Raw genomic sequence first — 11,699 nt, forward strand, 5'->3', positions numbered from 1 at the left:
GAAGTGCCACCTCCCCAGCACCAAATGAGTTCACCAAACCAGAAGCTCTCCAAACCCAGTATTTAGAGGGTTTTATGGCGTTTTCATAACATAGACATGATGAAGTCATTGGCCACCCGTGACTAGCTCAATCTCCAGCCTATCTCGTCTCCCCTCCCAGAGATAGGGGTGGTGCTGATATGTCCAACTCTTTACTCATGACTCATCTTTCTGGCAACCAGCCCTAATCCTGAACCTGTCCAGGGGCCCGAAGCCACCTGTCATCTCATTATCATACAAAAGACACTCCTATCACCCCAGAGATTCCAAAAGTCTGAGAAGCTCTTGTGTCAGGTATTGAAACCCCACAATATTGTACTATGTATCCCACTATCACAATACTTTTTTTCTGAGACAGAGTCTACCTCTGTTGCCCAAGTTGGAGTGCCGTGGTGCGATCTCAGCTTATGGTGCGATCTCAGCTCACTGCAACCTCCACCTCCCAAGTTCAAGCAATTCTTGTGTCTCACCCTCCTGAGTAGCTGGGACTACAGGTGTGCGACACTACAACTAATTTTTGTATTTTTTAGTAGAGACGGGGTTTCACTGTGTTGGCCAGGCTGGCCTCAACTCCTGGCCTCAAGTGATCTGCCTGCCTCGGCCTCCCAAAAAGCTGGGATAAGTCATGAGCCACCATGCCTGGCCTCACTATCACAATAATTATACTGAGAGGATGGGGGAGAAAAACGTGGGCAACAAGAGGAGGGGGGAGGGTAAGCAACCTGAATCCTTGTCTTCCACAGTAGGACATCTCCCTGTCTTCCACACAATCTAGAAGAACCAGCTAAAACATAAACACAGTAACCTCCAAGGAGCAGGGATCAGGGTGGAGAAGGGTAAGGTAGGGGATTGCTGGGTTTTGTTCTAAGCCTTGTTAATTTCTGACTCTTAGAGCTGCATGCCTGTACAACTTTGCTAAAAATGAATATTTACCTGTAATCCCAGCACTTTGGGAAGCCAAGGTGGGCGTATCACGAGGTCAGGAGATCGAGACCATCCTGGCTAACACGGTGAAACCCCATCTCTACTAAAAATACAAATATTATCCAGGCGTGGTGGCGGGCACCTGTAGTCCCAGCTACTCAGGAGGTTCTGGCAGGAGAATGGTGTGAACTCAGGAGGCAGAGCTTGCAGTGATCTGAGACCATGCCACTGCACTACAGCCTGGGTGACAGAGCGAGACTCCATCTCAAAAAAAAAAAAAGAGTATTTAATTTTTAAACAAAATCTGATACTTGACCAACAACAATAGTATATTAAGTGATACGGTTTTTTGGGTTTTTTTTTGGAGAGAGGGTCTTGCTCTGTTGCCCAGGCTGGAGTGCTGTGGTACAATTCTAACTTACTACAGCCTCAAATTATTGGGATCAGGTGATCAACCTCCCGAGCAGCTAGAACCACAGGTGTGCACCACCACGCCCAGCATTTTTTTTTTTTTTTTTTTGGTAGAGGTGGAGGTCTCGCTATGTTGGTGGTCTTAAACTGCTGATCTCAGTGGATCCTACTGCCTCAGCCTCCCTAAGTGCTGGGATTACAGGTGTGAGCCACCACACCAGGCCCAAGTGGCGTATTCTAAAATTTTTTGGAATCCAACCACTTTGAAAATGTATGGAGAGCTATAAATCGTCTCCCCATAAACACACATGGATGCATATACACAAAATTGTTGCACAGGATTTTGGGGACTTCATAAATTTCTGAAAGCCAGGTTAAAAACCTTAGGATTATAGATTCTGGTTTCTTTTTTTTTTTTCTTTTTCTTTTTCTTTTTCTTTTTTTTTTTTTTTTGAGACAGAGTCTCGCTTTGTCGTCCAGGCTGGAGTGCAGTGACGTGATCTCGGCTCACTGTAAGCTCCGCCTCCCAGGTTCATGACATTCTCCTGCCTCAGCCTCCCGAGTAGCTGGGATTACAGGTGCCCGCCACCATGCCTGGCTAATTTTTTGTGTTTTTAGTAGAGGCAGGGTTTCACCATAGCCAGGATGGTCTCAATCTCCTGACCTCGTGATCTGCCCTCCTCGGCCTCCCAAAGTCTGGGATTACAGGCGTAGCCACCGCGCCCGGCCCTAGATTCTGGTTTATTAAAGGAAATGTATTTCAAGTCAGAGCTTGTCATTTATTGCACAGGAAAATGAAAACTTCATTTAAAAAATCAAAAACACCCACATGATAAAATGAGGTCCTGCGTGGTTTTAAACTACTTGGTGACCACCATCAGTTGTTTTCTTGACCATGGGATGCACCTAATTCCTAACTATGAATAAAGGTGCAAACATTGTTTATTGTGCTTTTGGCTTCAGCCTTGAAATAATCAGATTCTCTCAAACTCAGGAATGTGAATCGCTGTTTGGTTGATGCAGCTATTTCCATTCTAGAAATAGATCTGGAATCATGTACTTTTGCCCATGAAGAGTCCTTTCTGTAAAACTTGAAAAGGCAAGGTCCCAAATTCCCCATATGGGTGTTTCTTCCAGTAGAAGAATGACTCTAATGACTTCTTAGCAAAACTTACATAATCAGGGCAGGCCATCAAAATACTCCAAAACACAAAGTTTAGCTCCGTTTCTTGTGGACCTGTCTCCACTGCTATCAATCTCACCAACAGCCTCACATCAAGTCAGAGGAACGGTTTTTTCATTTAAGAAGGATCTTCATTGCTGGGTGTGGTGGCTCACACCTGTAATCCCAGCACTTTGGGAGGCCAAGGCAGGCGGATCATGAGGTCAGGAGTTTGTGACAAGCCTGGTCAACATACTGAAACCCCGTCTGTAGTAAAAATACAAAAATTAGCCAGGCTTGGTGGCATGTGCCTGTAGTCCCAGCTACTCAGGAGGCTGAGGCAGGAGGACTGCTTGAACCCGGGAAGTGGAAGTTGTGGTGAGCCAAGATTGCACCACTGCCCTGCAGCCTGGGCAAGAGAATGAGACTAGGTCTCAAAAAAAAAAAAAAAAAAAAAAAAAAGTGATCTTCATGTTCCTGCCAATTTGCAAAAAAGAAAAAAAAAATTGGTATCTGTTAACCAGAGGCAATGAAAAGCACTTCCCAGGCTGCTGTAGTAAGTGGATCAGTAACTGTGGTGGGAGATTCCAACCCCCGAGACCTGTGACTATGTCACGCAGCAAAAGGGCTTTGCCACAGGCCTTAGGAGGAGTATCCTGGGCTACCCAGGGAGGTCCAGTCTAATCCCATGAGCCTCTAAGAGCATAGAACTGGCCAGGCATGGTGGATCACGCCTGTAATCTCCACACTTTGGGAGGCTAAGGCAGGCGGATCACGAGATCAAGAGATGGAGACCATCCTGGCTAAAATGGTGAAACCCCATCTCTACTAAAAATACAAAAATTAGTCGGGCATCGTGGCGGGCACCTGTAGTCCCAGCTACTCAGGAGGCTGAAGCAGGAGAATCACTTGAACCTGGGAGGTAGAGGTCGCAGTGAGCTAAGATCACGCCACACCACTGCAGCCTGGGTAACAGTGCGAGACTCCATCTCAAAAAAAATTTTAAAGTAGGGCATAGAACTTTCTCTGAGTGGAAGAACAGAAATGCACACAGGGGAACTGGAGAGCCTGACCAGGTCCCTGGCCTAGCTAGTCCTGAGCTGATGGGACCACGTGCAAAGACCAGATAGAGGCCTCAGGAGCTGAGGGCAGCCCCCAACAGATGACCAGCAAGGGAACAGACACCTCAGTCCTGCAACCACAAGGAACTATATTTGGCCAAAAGCGCTTGGAAACAATTCTCCAGTGAGGAATGCAGCCCAGCCCACACGGTGATTTTTGTCCAGTGACACCCACGTCAGACTTCTGCCCCACAGAACTATGAGATGATACAATTTCAATTGTTTTAAGCCATTAAATTTATGGAAATGTGGTAAAGCAGCAACAGAAATGAATACAGTGATTTATGTGGAAACCACTAGAAGAGTGTCTGGCACCGTGTTGACACCTGACAAGCGTTTCCTGATTTCCTTACATCGCAAGGCAGGGCTGGCCACACTCCATCCACAACAATACATGATAGACTTGTTCTGACAAAACAGATTCAGTGAATTATAAATGGCCCAGAACACCTACAAATTTCAGGTTTCAGGTAAGTGATTGCCTTTCCTTTCACTTAGAAACCTCACAATGCTCATCTTACTGATAAACTCTAAGTACCAGGCAGGAGACTGAACACCAGACAAACCCAGCCCCAGATGCCCCGAGGGAGCCCATCCCAGCACTCACTCCGCTGCACTGAAATGATGTCCAGGTCAGTTGATCCCACTAGACCAAGAACTCCAGCTCTCCATGTGTGAGTCACCAGTGCTGCCTCTGCATCGCTGCTTCTAGGATGGTGCTTCTGCACTTCACAGGAAATCTGTATCAATGTTTGTCAACACTATATATGACAGTGTAACTTAATGTCTGCACAGAAAACATCAATTCTTTGAGGACCAGGGCCGGGTTTGTTAGCCTTTGTCCTCCCACTGCCACTGTCTGGGACATCAGAGGCACTCGGTAGAAGTTGCTGAAGAGAAAGTAAAGGCAGAGGAGAGACAGGAAAGCAGGACCAACACTGCAGACACAGATTCTGACGCGGCTGGAGGAGAGGCAAGCCAGAGAAACTTCCTGGATGCTGGAATGGGGTTCACTGTGATACCTGCTGCTGAATTTCAAATGTCAAAGGTGGTGCTTTGCTGACCTTGACCTCTGACTGCCCTTTAGTTTTCCCAACCTCAACACAGGGCACTTAGAAACTGCTATGTCAAGAAATTATGCTTCATTAAGGCATGGGAATGTTATTTACATGGACATTCATTACTGCATTTTTTACATGCGAATGTAAATAATTGAAGAGATTGTTAAAGACTAAATCATGTGCATTCAATAACTTTGTAAAATATTAATGAGAACTGAAACACAAATTTTGATATTCCCCCAAAATGCTAAAATATAAAAAATACTGGCCAATTAAAGATAGAAAACAATCCTAATGAAGCTCCCCAACAGACACATTAAAACTTCTCTGTACATTAAACATTTGGGATTTCAAAGGAAAACTCAGATTCATTCCATTCTTAATATGGCATTTAAAAAAAAATCTTAGGTAATACAATATTTCATTTAAAATTTACAAAATTCCATTACATTCATGATTTCATTTGATCCTCAAAACAATCTCCTGAGTTAGGCAGAACAGGTATTACTAACAACTAACTCCATTCTACAGGTAAGGGAACTGAAGTTCAGAAAGCACTTGGACTTAACAAAAGCTTTAATAGGGCCACATATCGAAACCAAATCTTCTGCTCAAAAGAACTAGAAGAAGTTATCTTTTACATATTATTCATACTTACATCCTGTCAATATCCAACAATGTTTTGAAGTCACCTGCAATAATAGACACCTATCCAATAAAAACATTAAAATGAAAAACGGGGGGGGGGGACAGCAGGTGACATGGGAGACAGAGGAAGGTACATAGCAAAGACTGAGACTTATAATCTAATAAAACTTCATCTCTGACCTTCCAGTTCCAGGCAGATAATACTAAAGGAAACAACATGGTTCATAGACTCATCAACTGACAAAAGAGAGGTTGCATCAGTTCTTAACTATGAAACACTCCTAGCAGCCATAGCAAATCTCTAGGACAACATATCAATGGCATCAAAGCAAGAGTATACTTCAGTGATAGAGTGAATTAAGTTCCCTGTTTGGGACCCAGGCCAGGGCTAGAGAAAATGTATCCTCTGTCAGCCAGGTGCAGTGGCTCACACCTGTAATCCCCAGCACTCTGGAAGGCCGAGGCGGGCAGATCACGAAGTCAGGAGATGGAGACCATCCTGGCTAGCACAGAGAAATCCTGTTTCCACTAAAAATACAAAAAATTAGCCTGGCATGGTGGCAGGCGCCTATAGTCCCAGCTGCTTGGGAGGCTGAGTTGGAGAATGGAGTGAACCCAGGAGGCGGAGCTTGCAGTGAGCCTAGATCCTGCCACTGCACTCCAGCCTGGGCAACAGAGCAAAACTCCGTCTCCAAAAAAAAAAAAAAAAAAAAAAAAAAATACATTATATATGTGTGTGTGTGTGTGTATATATATATCCTCTGTCTTCTCCATACCCATGTGTTCCCTTCTGTGAGAGACTTCCTTACACCACTGCTGGGAAGAGAATTTTTCTCTGCTATATTTGCTTGGAAGAATTAAAGGTGTAGGGCAAAAATTCTTGGAAATTATGTACTTTACGATCCTCAAAAGTGAGAAAAATGAAACCCAGAAGAGAAGACCTTCCAGGAAAATTCCAGAGCCGAAGGTAGACCCAGTACATTGTTTTTGTTTTGAGAGGAAGTCTCACTCTATGGCCCAGGCTGGAGTGCAGTGGAGCCATTTCACTCACTGCAACCTCCGCCTCCTGGGTTCAAGCTATTCTCCTGCCTCAGCCTCCTGAGTAGCTGCGATTACAGGCACCCACCACCACGCCGAATCAATTTTTGGATTTTTAGTAGAGATAGGGTTTCATCATGTTGGCCAGGTTGCTCTTGAACTCCTGACCTCAAGTGATCAGCCTGCCTAGACCTCCCAAAGTCCTCGGATTACAGGCATGAGCCACCGCGCCTGGCCGACCTGGAAAGTTTTAATCAATTACTCTGAACCATGAAACAAACATTGGGAAGTAATAGAAAAAAAAATTAATCTAAAAACCCTCTGGACAGTCAAAGAATTGCAGATTTAAAATAGTATGAATACTTGGATTCATGGTTTTGAAAAAGGACCTCGCATTCACCCGCATGTACAAACTGCCTGCCCACCTCTATCAGAGCATTTTTCAAGCTGTGCTACAGTTAACTATGTACTGCCCAAAGTTAATCTGTCCCTGCAGATCATAAGCTCTTCAAGACCAGGACTTCAGGAGAACAAGCAAAACTTCAGAGAGAAAGGAGCCACCGAAACAGAGTTCATAACAATGGGTCGGCAGGAGCTGATGACTGGAGGTGCGCGGTAGCTTTGGGGTCTGGGACAGCGGAGGGCAGAGAAGGCAAAAGGGCCTGCATGACACGCTACAGGGCTAGGAGCATCAGCTGCAGTGATTAGTTCAGTTTTGTCTCGTATGCCTGTTACTTATACACCATCTCTTGTTCAGAAAGAACTTCAGGTTGAGTATTTGGACTCCTTGAGTCTTCTGCTGTTTGTCTCCGGGACGTTTAACAGTCTTAAAAGGGGAAAACTGTCCAGTTCGATTTTCCTTCCTGGGACATTACAGGTTTTTCAAAAGTTTGATGAAAGCATTCACTAAGGAGTGATTCCACCTTCTCTGGTGGCTGAGAAATACGCGTCTGAGGGGCAGCATCAGGTCTTCTCATCAAGCTGAGGTCGGAGTCTCCCCACCTACGGACCTCACCCTTGCTCTCCCCTCATAAATCTGACTTCTAACTGTAACTGCCTTGGCTTCATTCCGTGGGTGTGGATGCTCCTGCTTGAAACGCATTTTCCAGCCCGCCAAATTTTTGGGAGAGTTTCTTCCACTCTCCAAGCGCCGAGAGTTACAAAGTTCAATCTACCTTTCCAGATTTTTTTTTTCTTCCCATTACTAACGGAAGAAATCAAGAAAGCCAGGCAGAAGGGCCCTGCTCCCTCCAATCAGAACCCAGCCCGGGGCCAGAGCAGGAAGTGCGGCGGTGGAACGCGCAGTGATAGCCCCTCGCCCCCCTGAACCCGCCGGCCAGGGCAGAGGTCCGTGCGGCCGCTGTGCGACAGCTCCCGGCCCGCGCCTCTCGCTTCCTTCCGCCCGGCAAGTGAGAGGATAAACCATGGGGCAGGGTCAGCGCGCCCCCACCAACCGCGACCCTCGCGCACGGACCCCCACTACACGCGCGTCCCAGGCGGAGTCGACCCAGAGGAGCCACGGGGCAGCGCACAGCCCCACTAGCAGGGCGGCCAGGACCCACGCGCGCGGGTCCACGAAGCCACCTATATAGGTGACAAAACACTCAGGAAGCCGTCATGCGGGGCCGGGAAAGAGCCCCCACCCAGAGTCACGGACTCCCTCGTCCGAGGGTCCGCGCAGTCCCCTCGGTGAGTCTAGCGAAGCAGTCTCGCTGCGAGGGAGGTCGGGGAGGGCGGCGGAGTCTCCCACTCGCGGTGACCCAGACCCCGCCCCACGAGTGGGTCCTCGCAGGGCCCCCTCTACCGCACGCGGGGACCAGCCACGCCTCGGAAGACCGGGCAGAAGCCAGCGCCCGGGTCCATGCAGTGCACTCCGCGGCAGACGCGGGGAGCCGGGGAGCAGTGGGGACCTGCCGCCACCCGCAGGGCGACCAGGATCCCCGCGCAGGTCCATGCGGTATCGTAGCAGGCGCGAAGTCCCCGGTGCCACCCGAGGCCGAGACAAAGTCCAGGAGCAAGGACCCCGAATCCCGACCTCGGACCCTGAGGAGTCCAGCTCGGAGCTGCCACGCCCGGGGCAGAGACCCCGCTCGCTCTGGAGACCCCGTTGCCCGTCGCGCCGTCTCACCTCAGGCCGCCGCCTGGCAGCGCTCGCTCCTCGCCGCGGCGCCTGGGCCGACTGGAGCGCAGCTGAGCAGCCGACAGAGCCGTGGCAGCCTCAACAATGGAGCCCCGGGGCGGGGCCGCCGCCGCCGCTTCAGCCCGTGTTCCCCGCTCAGGATCCGGCTCGGATCAAGGAGCTGCAGCTGGCGCGGGGCTGCGGCCGGGACACACACCGTGCAGGTGCACACGGACCCGCCCGCCTCCCGCCGCCCCGCCCCCAGCGGAGCCGGGCGCCAAGGGCCCGCCCCCCGGTCAATGGGGAGCGAGCCGTGTGGAGAGGGCGGGGTCTGGGGGAACAAATGGAGGTTGGGCGGGGCGGCGCTGGGACTGGGCGTGCAGGGTCCCGCGGGAGGACCGGACCCAAGAGCTGGTAGGATCCTGGCCTCCTAGAAGACCCAGCTCAACGTCCACCTGGAGTCTGCTCTACAGGACGCGCTCATCTCAAGCCCAGAACTCAGGCTTTTAGGGCAGAGAGCGAGAGACAGGCTTGCTTTACAAAAAGTGAAACTGAGGTCCAAGGAATAGGATTGCCTGCTGCCCGAAGTCATGTAGTCCCATTCACTCGTTCACCTTGTCATTCAGCAAACAGTTGGAAGCAGGTATGGTGGGCGTTAGGAGTGAAGTAGGGCCTGTAATCCCAGCACTGTAATCCAGCACTTTGTGGGGCCGAGGCAGGTGGATCACTTGAGGCCAGGAGTTCGAAACCAGCCTGACCAACAAGATGAAACCCCATCTCTGCTAAAAATACAAAAACTTAGCCGATCGTGGTGGCGCGTACCTGTTGTCCCAGCTACCGGGAAGACTGAGGCAAGATAATCGTTTGAACCCGGGAGCTGGAGGTTGCAGTGAGCTGAGATGGTGCCAACTGCATGGGCTCCGGCCTGGGTGACAGAGTGAGACTCTGTCTCCAAAAAAAAAAAAAAAAAAAAAAATTAATAGATGGGAAGTAGAAGCGAACTTAGGCCTTCCCTGAAGGAGTTCGGCCAAGGAGTATCTGAAATGTCTCTGCATCTCTTTAAGGTCTGATAAAGGAACCAGGAGCAAGCACTAATCACTTCCCTTTCCTGCCTCATAGCTTTCATGTGTTTGCTGTTCCCCGCCTGAAATGCCAAGTACCAATGGTGTTTATTTATTTATAGAAATAGGGTCTCCCTATATTGCTCAGGCTGGTCTCAACCTTCTGGCCTCAAGCTATCCTCTCGTCTCAGCCTCCCAAATTGTTGGGATTACAGGCATGAACCACTGTCTCCAGCCCTGATCGTCTTTAAAACGTCTTTCCTCATCTTATTTGAGCTTCCTGCTTCATGTGCCACCACACATTGGTTTCCCTGTACTTCCATAGCTGCTCCTCGGTGGGTTCTGAGGACCCACCCCCTTCTCTGCCCAACTTGTATATGTCTGGACTCAGGCCAAATGCCCTTCCATTTGCAGTGGTCACTGCCACAGGAAATCTCATGCCCTTGCGGGCTTCACAAACCAACCACATGCTCTGCTGCCTGCCAGAGACATCCATCCCAGTCAGATGCCCAGCCCTGACCTTTCCCAAAGCCCCAGCTGGACACAGGGAAACATCTCAAATTGTCCGCGGCCAAAACAGAGTGGTTTATTAATGCCCTAACCTGCTCATCCACATTCTTGTGATTCTCTGTAAACAGCCCCTCCATCCACCCAGCTGCTCAGGTGAAGATCTCAAATCCTCCTCCAGTCCTTCCTCCCCGAACCTCTCATGCAGCCCTCTGCCTTCCTAGGACGCTGAGCACCCCTCACTCCCAGCGCCAGCTGGGGTGCTGTCTGAGTGGCTGCCTCCCACGTGACATGAAGTGTGACCTCTCGCCCGATGTGGTGGCTTACACCTGTAGTCACAGCACTTTGGGAGACTGTGGCAGGCAGATCGCTTGAGGCCAGGAGACTGGGACCAGCCTGGCCAATATGGAAACTAAAATACAACAATTAGCCAGGCATGGTAATGCGTGCCTATCATCCCAGCTCCCCTACCCAGGAGGCTGAGGCAGGAAAATTGCTTGAACCTGGGAGGCAGAGGTTGCAGTGAGCCAAGGTCACACCACTGCACTCAAGCCTGGGCAACAGAGTGAGAATCTGTCACAAATTTAAAAAAAAAAGAAGAAGAAGGAGAAGAAGTGTGACCTCTCTAAGGCAAGGGAGTGTCCCACTCTGATTCACTTCCATGTGTAAAACAGGACCTGCACCCTGAAGGCATTCACTCAGGGACGCTGCTGGGATGGGTGGATGCACGGTTAAGGTCTTCATGGTAGCTGGGGCTGACCCCATCCCTATCGCTCTTCCCACACACACCTGCACACTCATCACTCCCACGCTCACACCCACCACTGAAAGCCTGGCCCCTAATCTGATTTGCCTAACAAGGTCCCCAGATGAACAACACAGGCTTCCCTACCTCTCCCCTGCTAGGGCCCCACCGTGTTCTGGGATGTACTCAGGGATAAGGAGAACAAAACCTCAGGGAGTGAAAGGACATTCCAGGGTGCAGGCCTCTGCATCCCCCTCCATGCCCTCACCCCTGCCTGACACACCCTCACCCCTGTACCTGGCCAGCTCCTACCAGCCCTTAAAGTCTCACCGAGTTCAGTGGTGGCAGCCACACCCTAAAGTGACTGACCCCCCAATGACCTATGCCCTTGCATAGTCTTCCTGACCTTGGGTACGAGCAAAACCGGTGACTGGCTTCTAACCCATAGAGCCTGGCAAAAGCAATGGTATGTCACTGTCACAGTGCATCACCTTCGCACACTAGAGAGAATGGTTCCACCTGCAGGCGCTCCAGGAGCGAGATGCTCTGCTGAGAAAGGACCTTTGTAGGAGCCCCGTAGGCAAGGAAGCAAAAAGCTGGGCCCTTGCCAAGCGGGTCCAAGCAAATGAATTCTGCCAATAACCTCGGCGGACCTGGAAATGTATTCTGCCCTGGTGGAGCCTCAGATGAGGATGCAGCCCATCTGCTTAGCATGAGATCCCAAGCACAGGACCTGCTAAAATGTGCTCAACTCCTAGCTTGCCAAAATTGGCTTAAAGGTGTTTGTTACTTTAAGCTTCTAAGTTTTTAGTTATTGCCTATGAAAGTGTTAAAATATGAGACAATAACTTAGGTCCCCTCCC

At 49.7% G+C, this 11,699-nt stretch overlaps 1 protein-coding gene and 1 pseudogene across 1 annotated transcript in view; one reads left to right on the forward strand and one right to left on the reverse strand.

Moving 5' to 3' along the window:
* The window catches only part of LOC139361080 (SH3 domain and tetratricopeptide repeat-containing protein 1-like), a 48,203-nt gene extending 39,609 nt beyond the window's left edge, over window positions 1-8,594 (reverse strand). The window contains exon 1 of the mRNA XM_071089547.1: window positions 8,533-8,594. The gene's annotated coding sequence lies outside the window, so the exon portion shown is untranslated. The remainder of the gene's footprint in view (window positions 1-8,532) is intronic.
* Window positions 8,022-8,957, forward strand: LOC139361082 (collagen alpha-1(I) chain-like; annotated as a pseudogene).
* Window positions 8,958-11,699: the final 2,742 nt, after the last annotated feature.

The sequence above is a fragment of the Macaca nemestrina genome, assembly GCF_043159975.1.
Source record: "Macaca nemestrina isolate mMacNem1 chromosome 4 unlocalized genomic scaffold, mMacNem.hap1 SUPER_4_unloc_9, whole genome shotgun sequence".
Taxonomy (NCBI): Eukaryota; Metazoa; Chordata; class Mammalia; order Primates; family Cercopithecidae; genus Macaca; species Macaca nemestrina.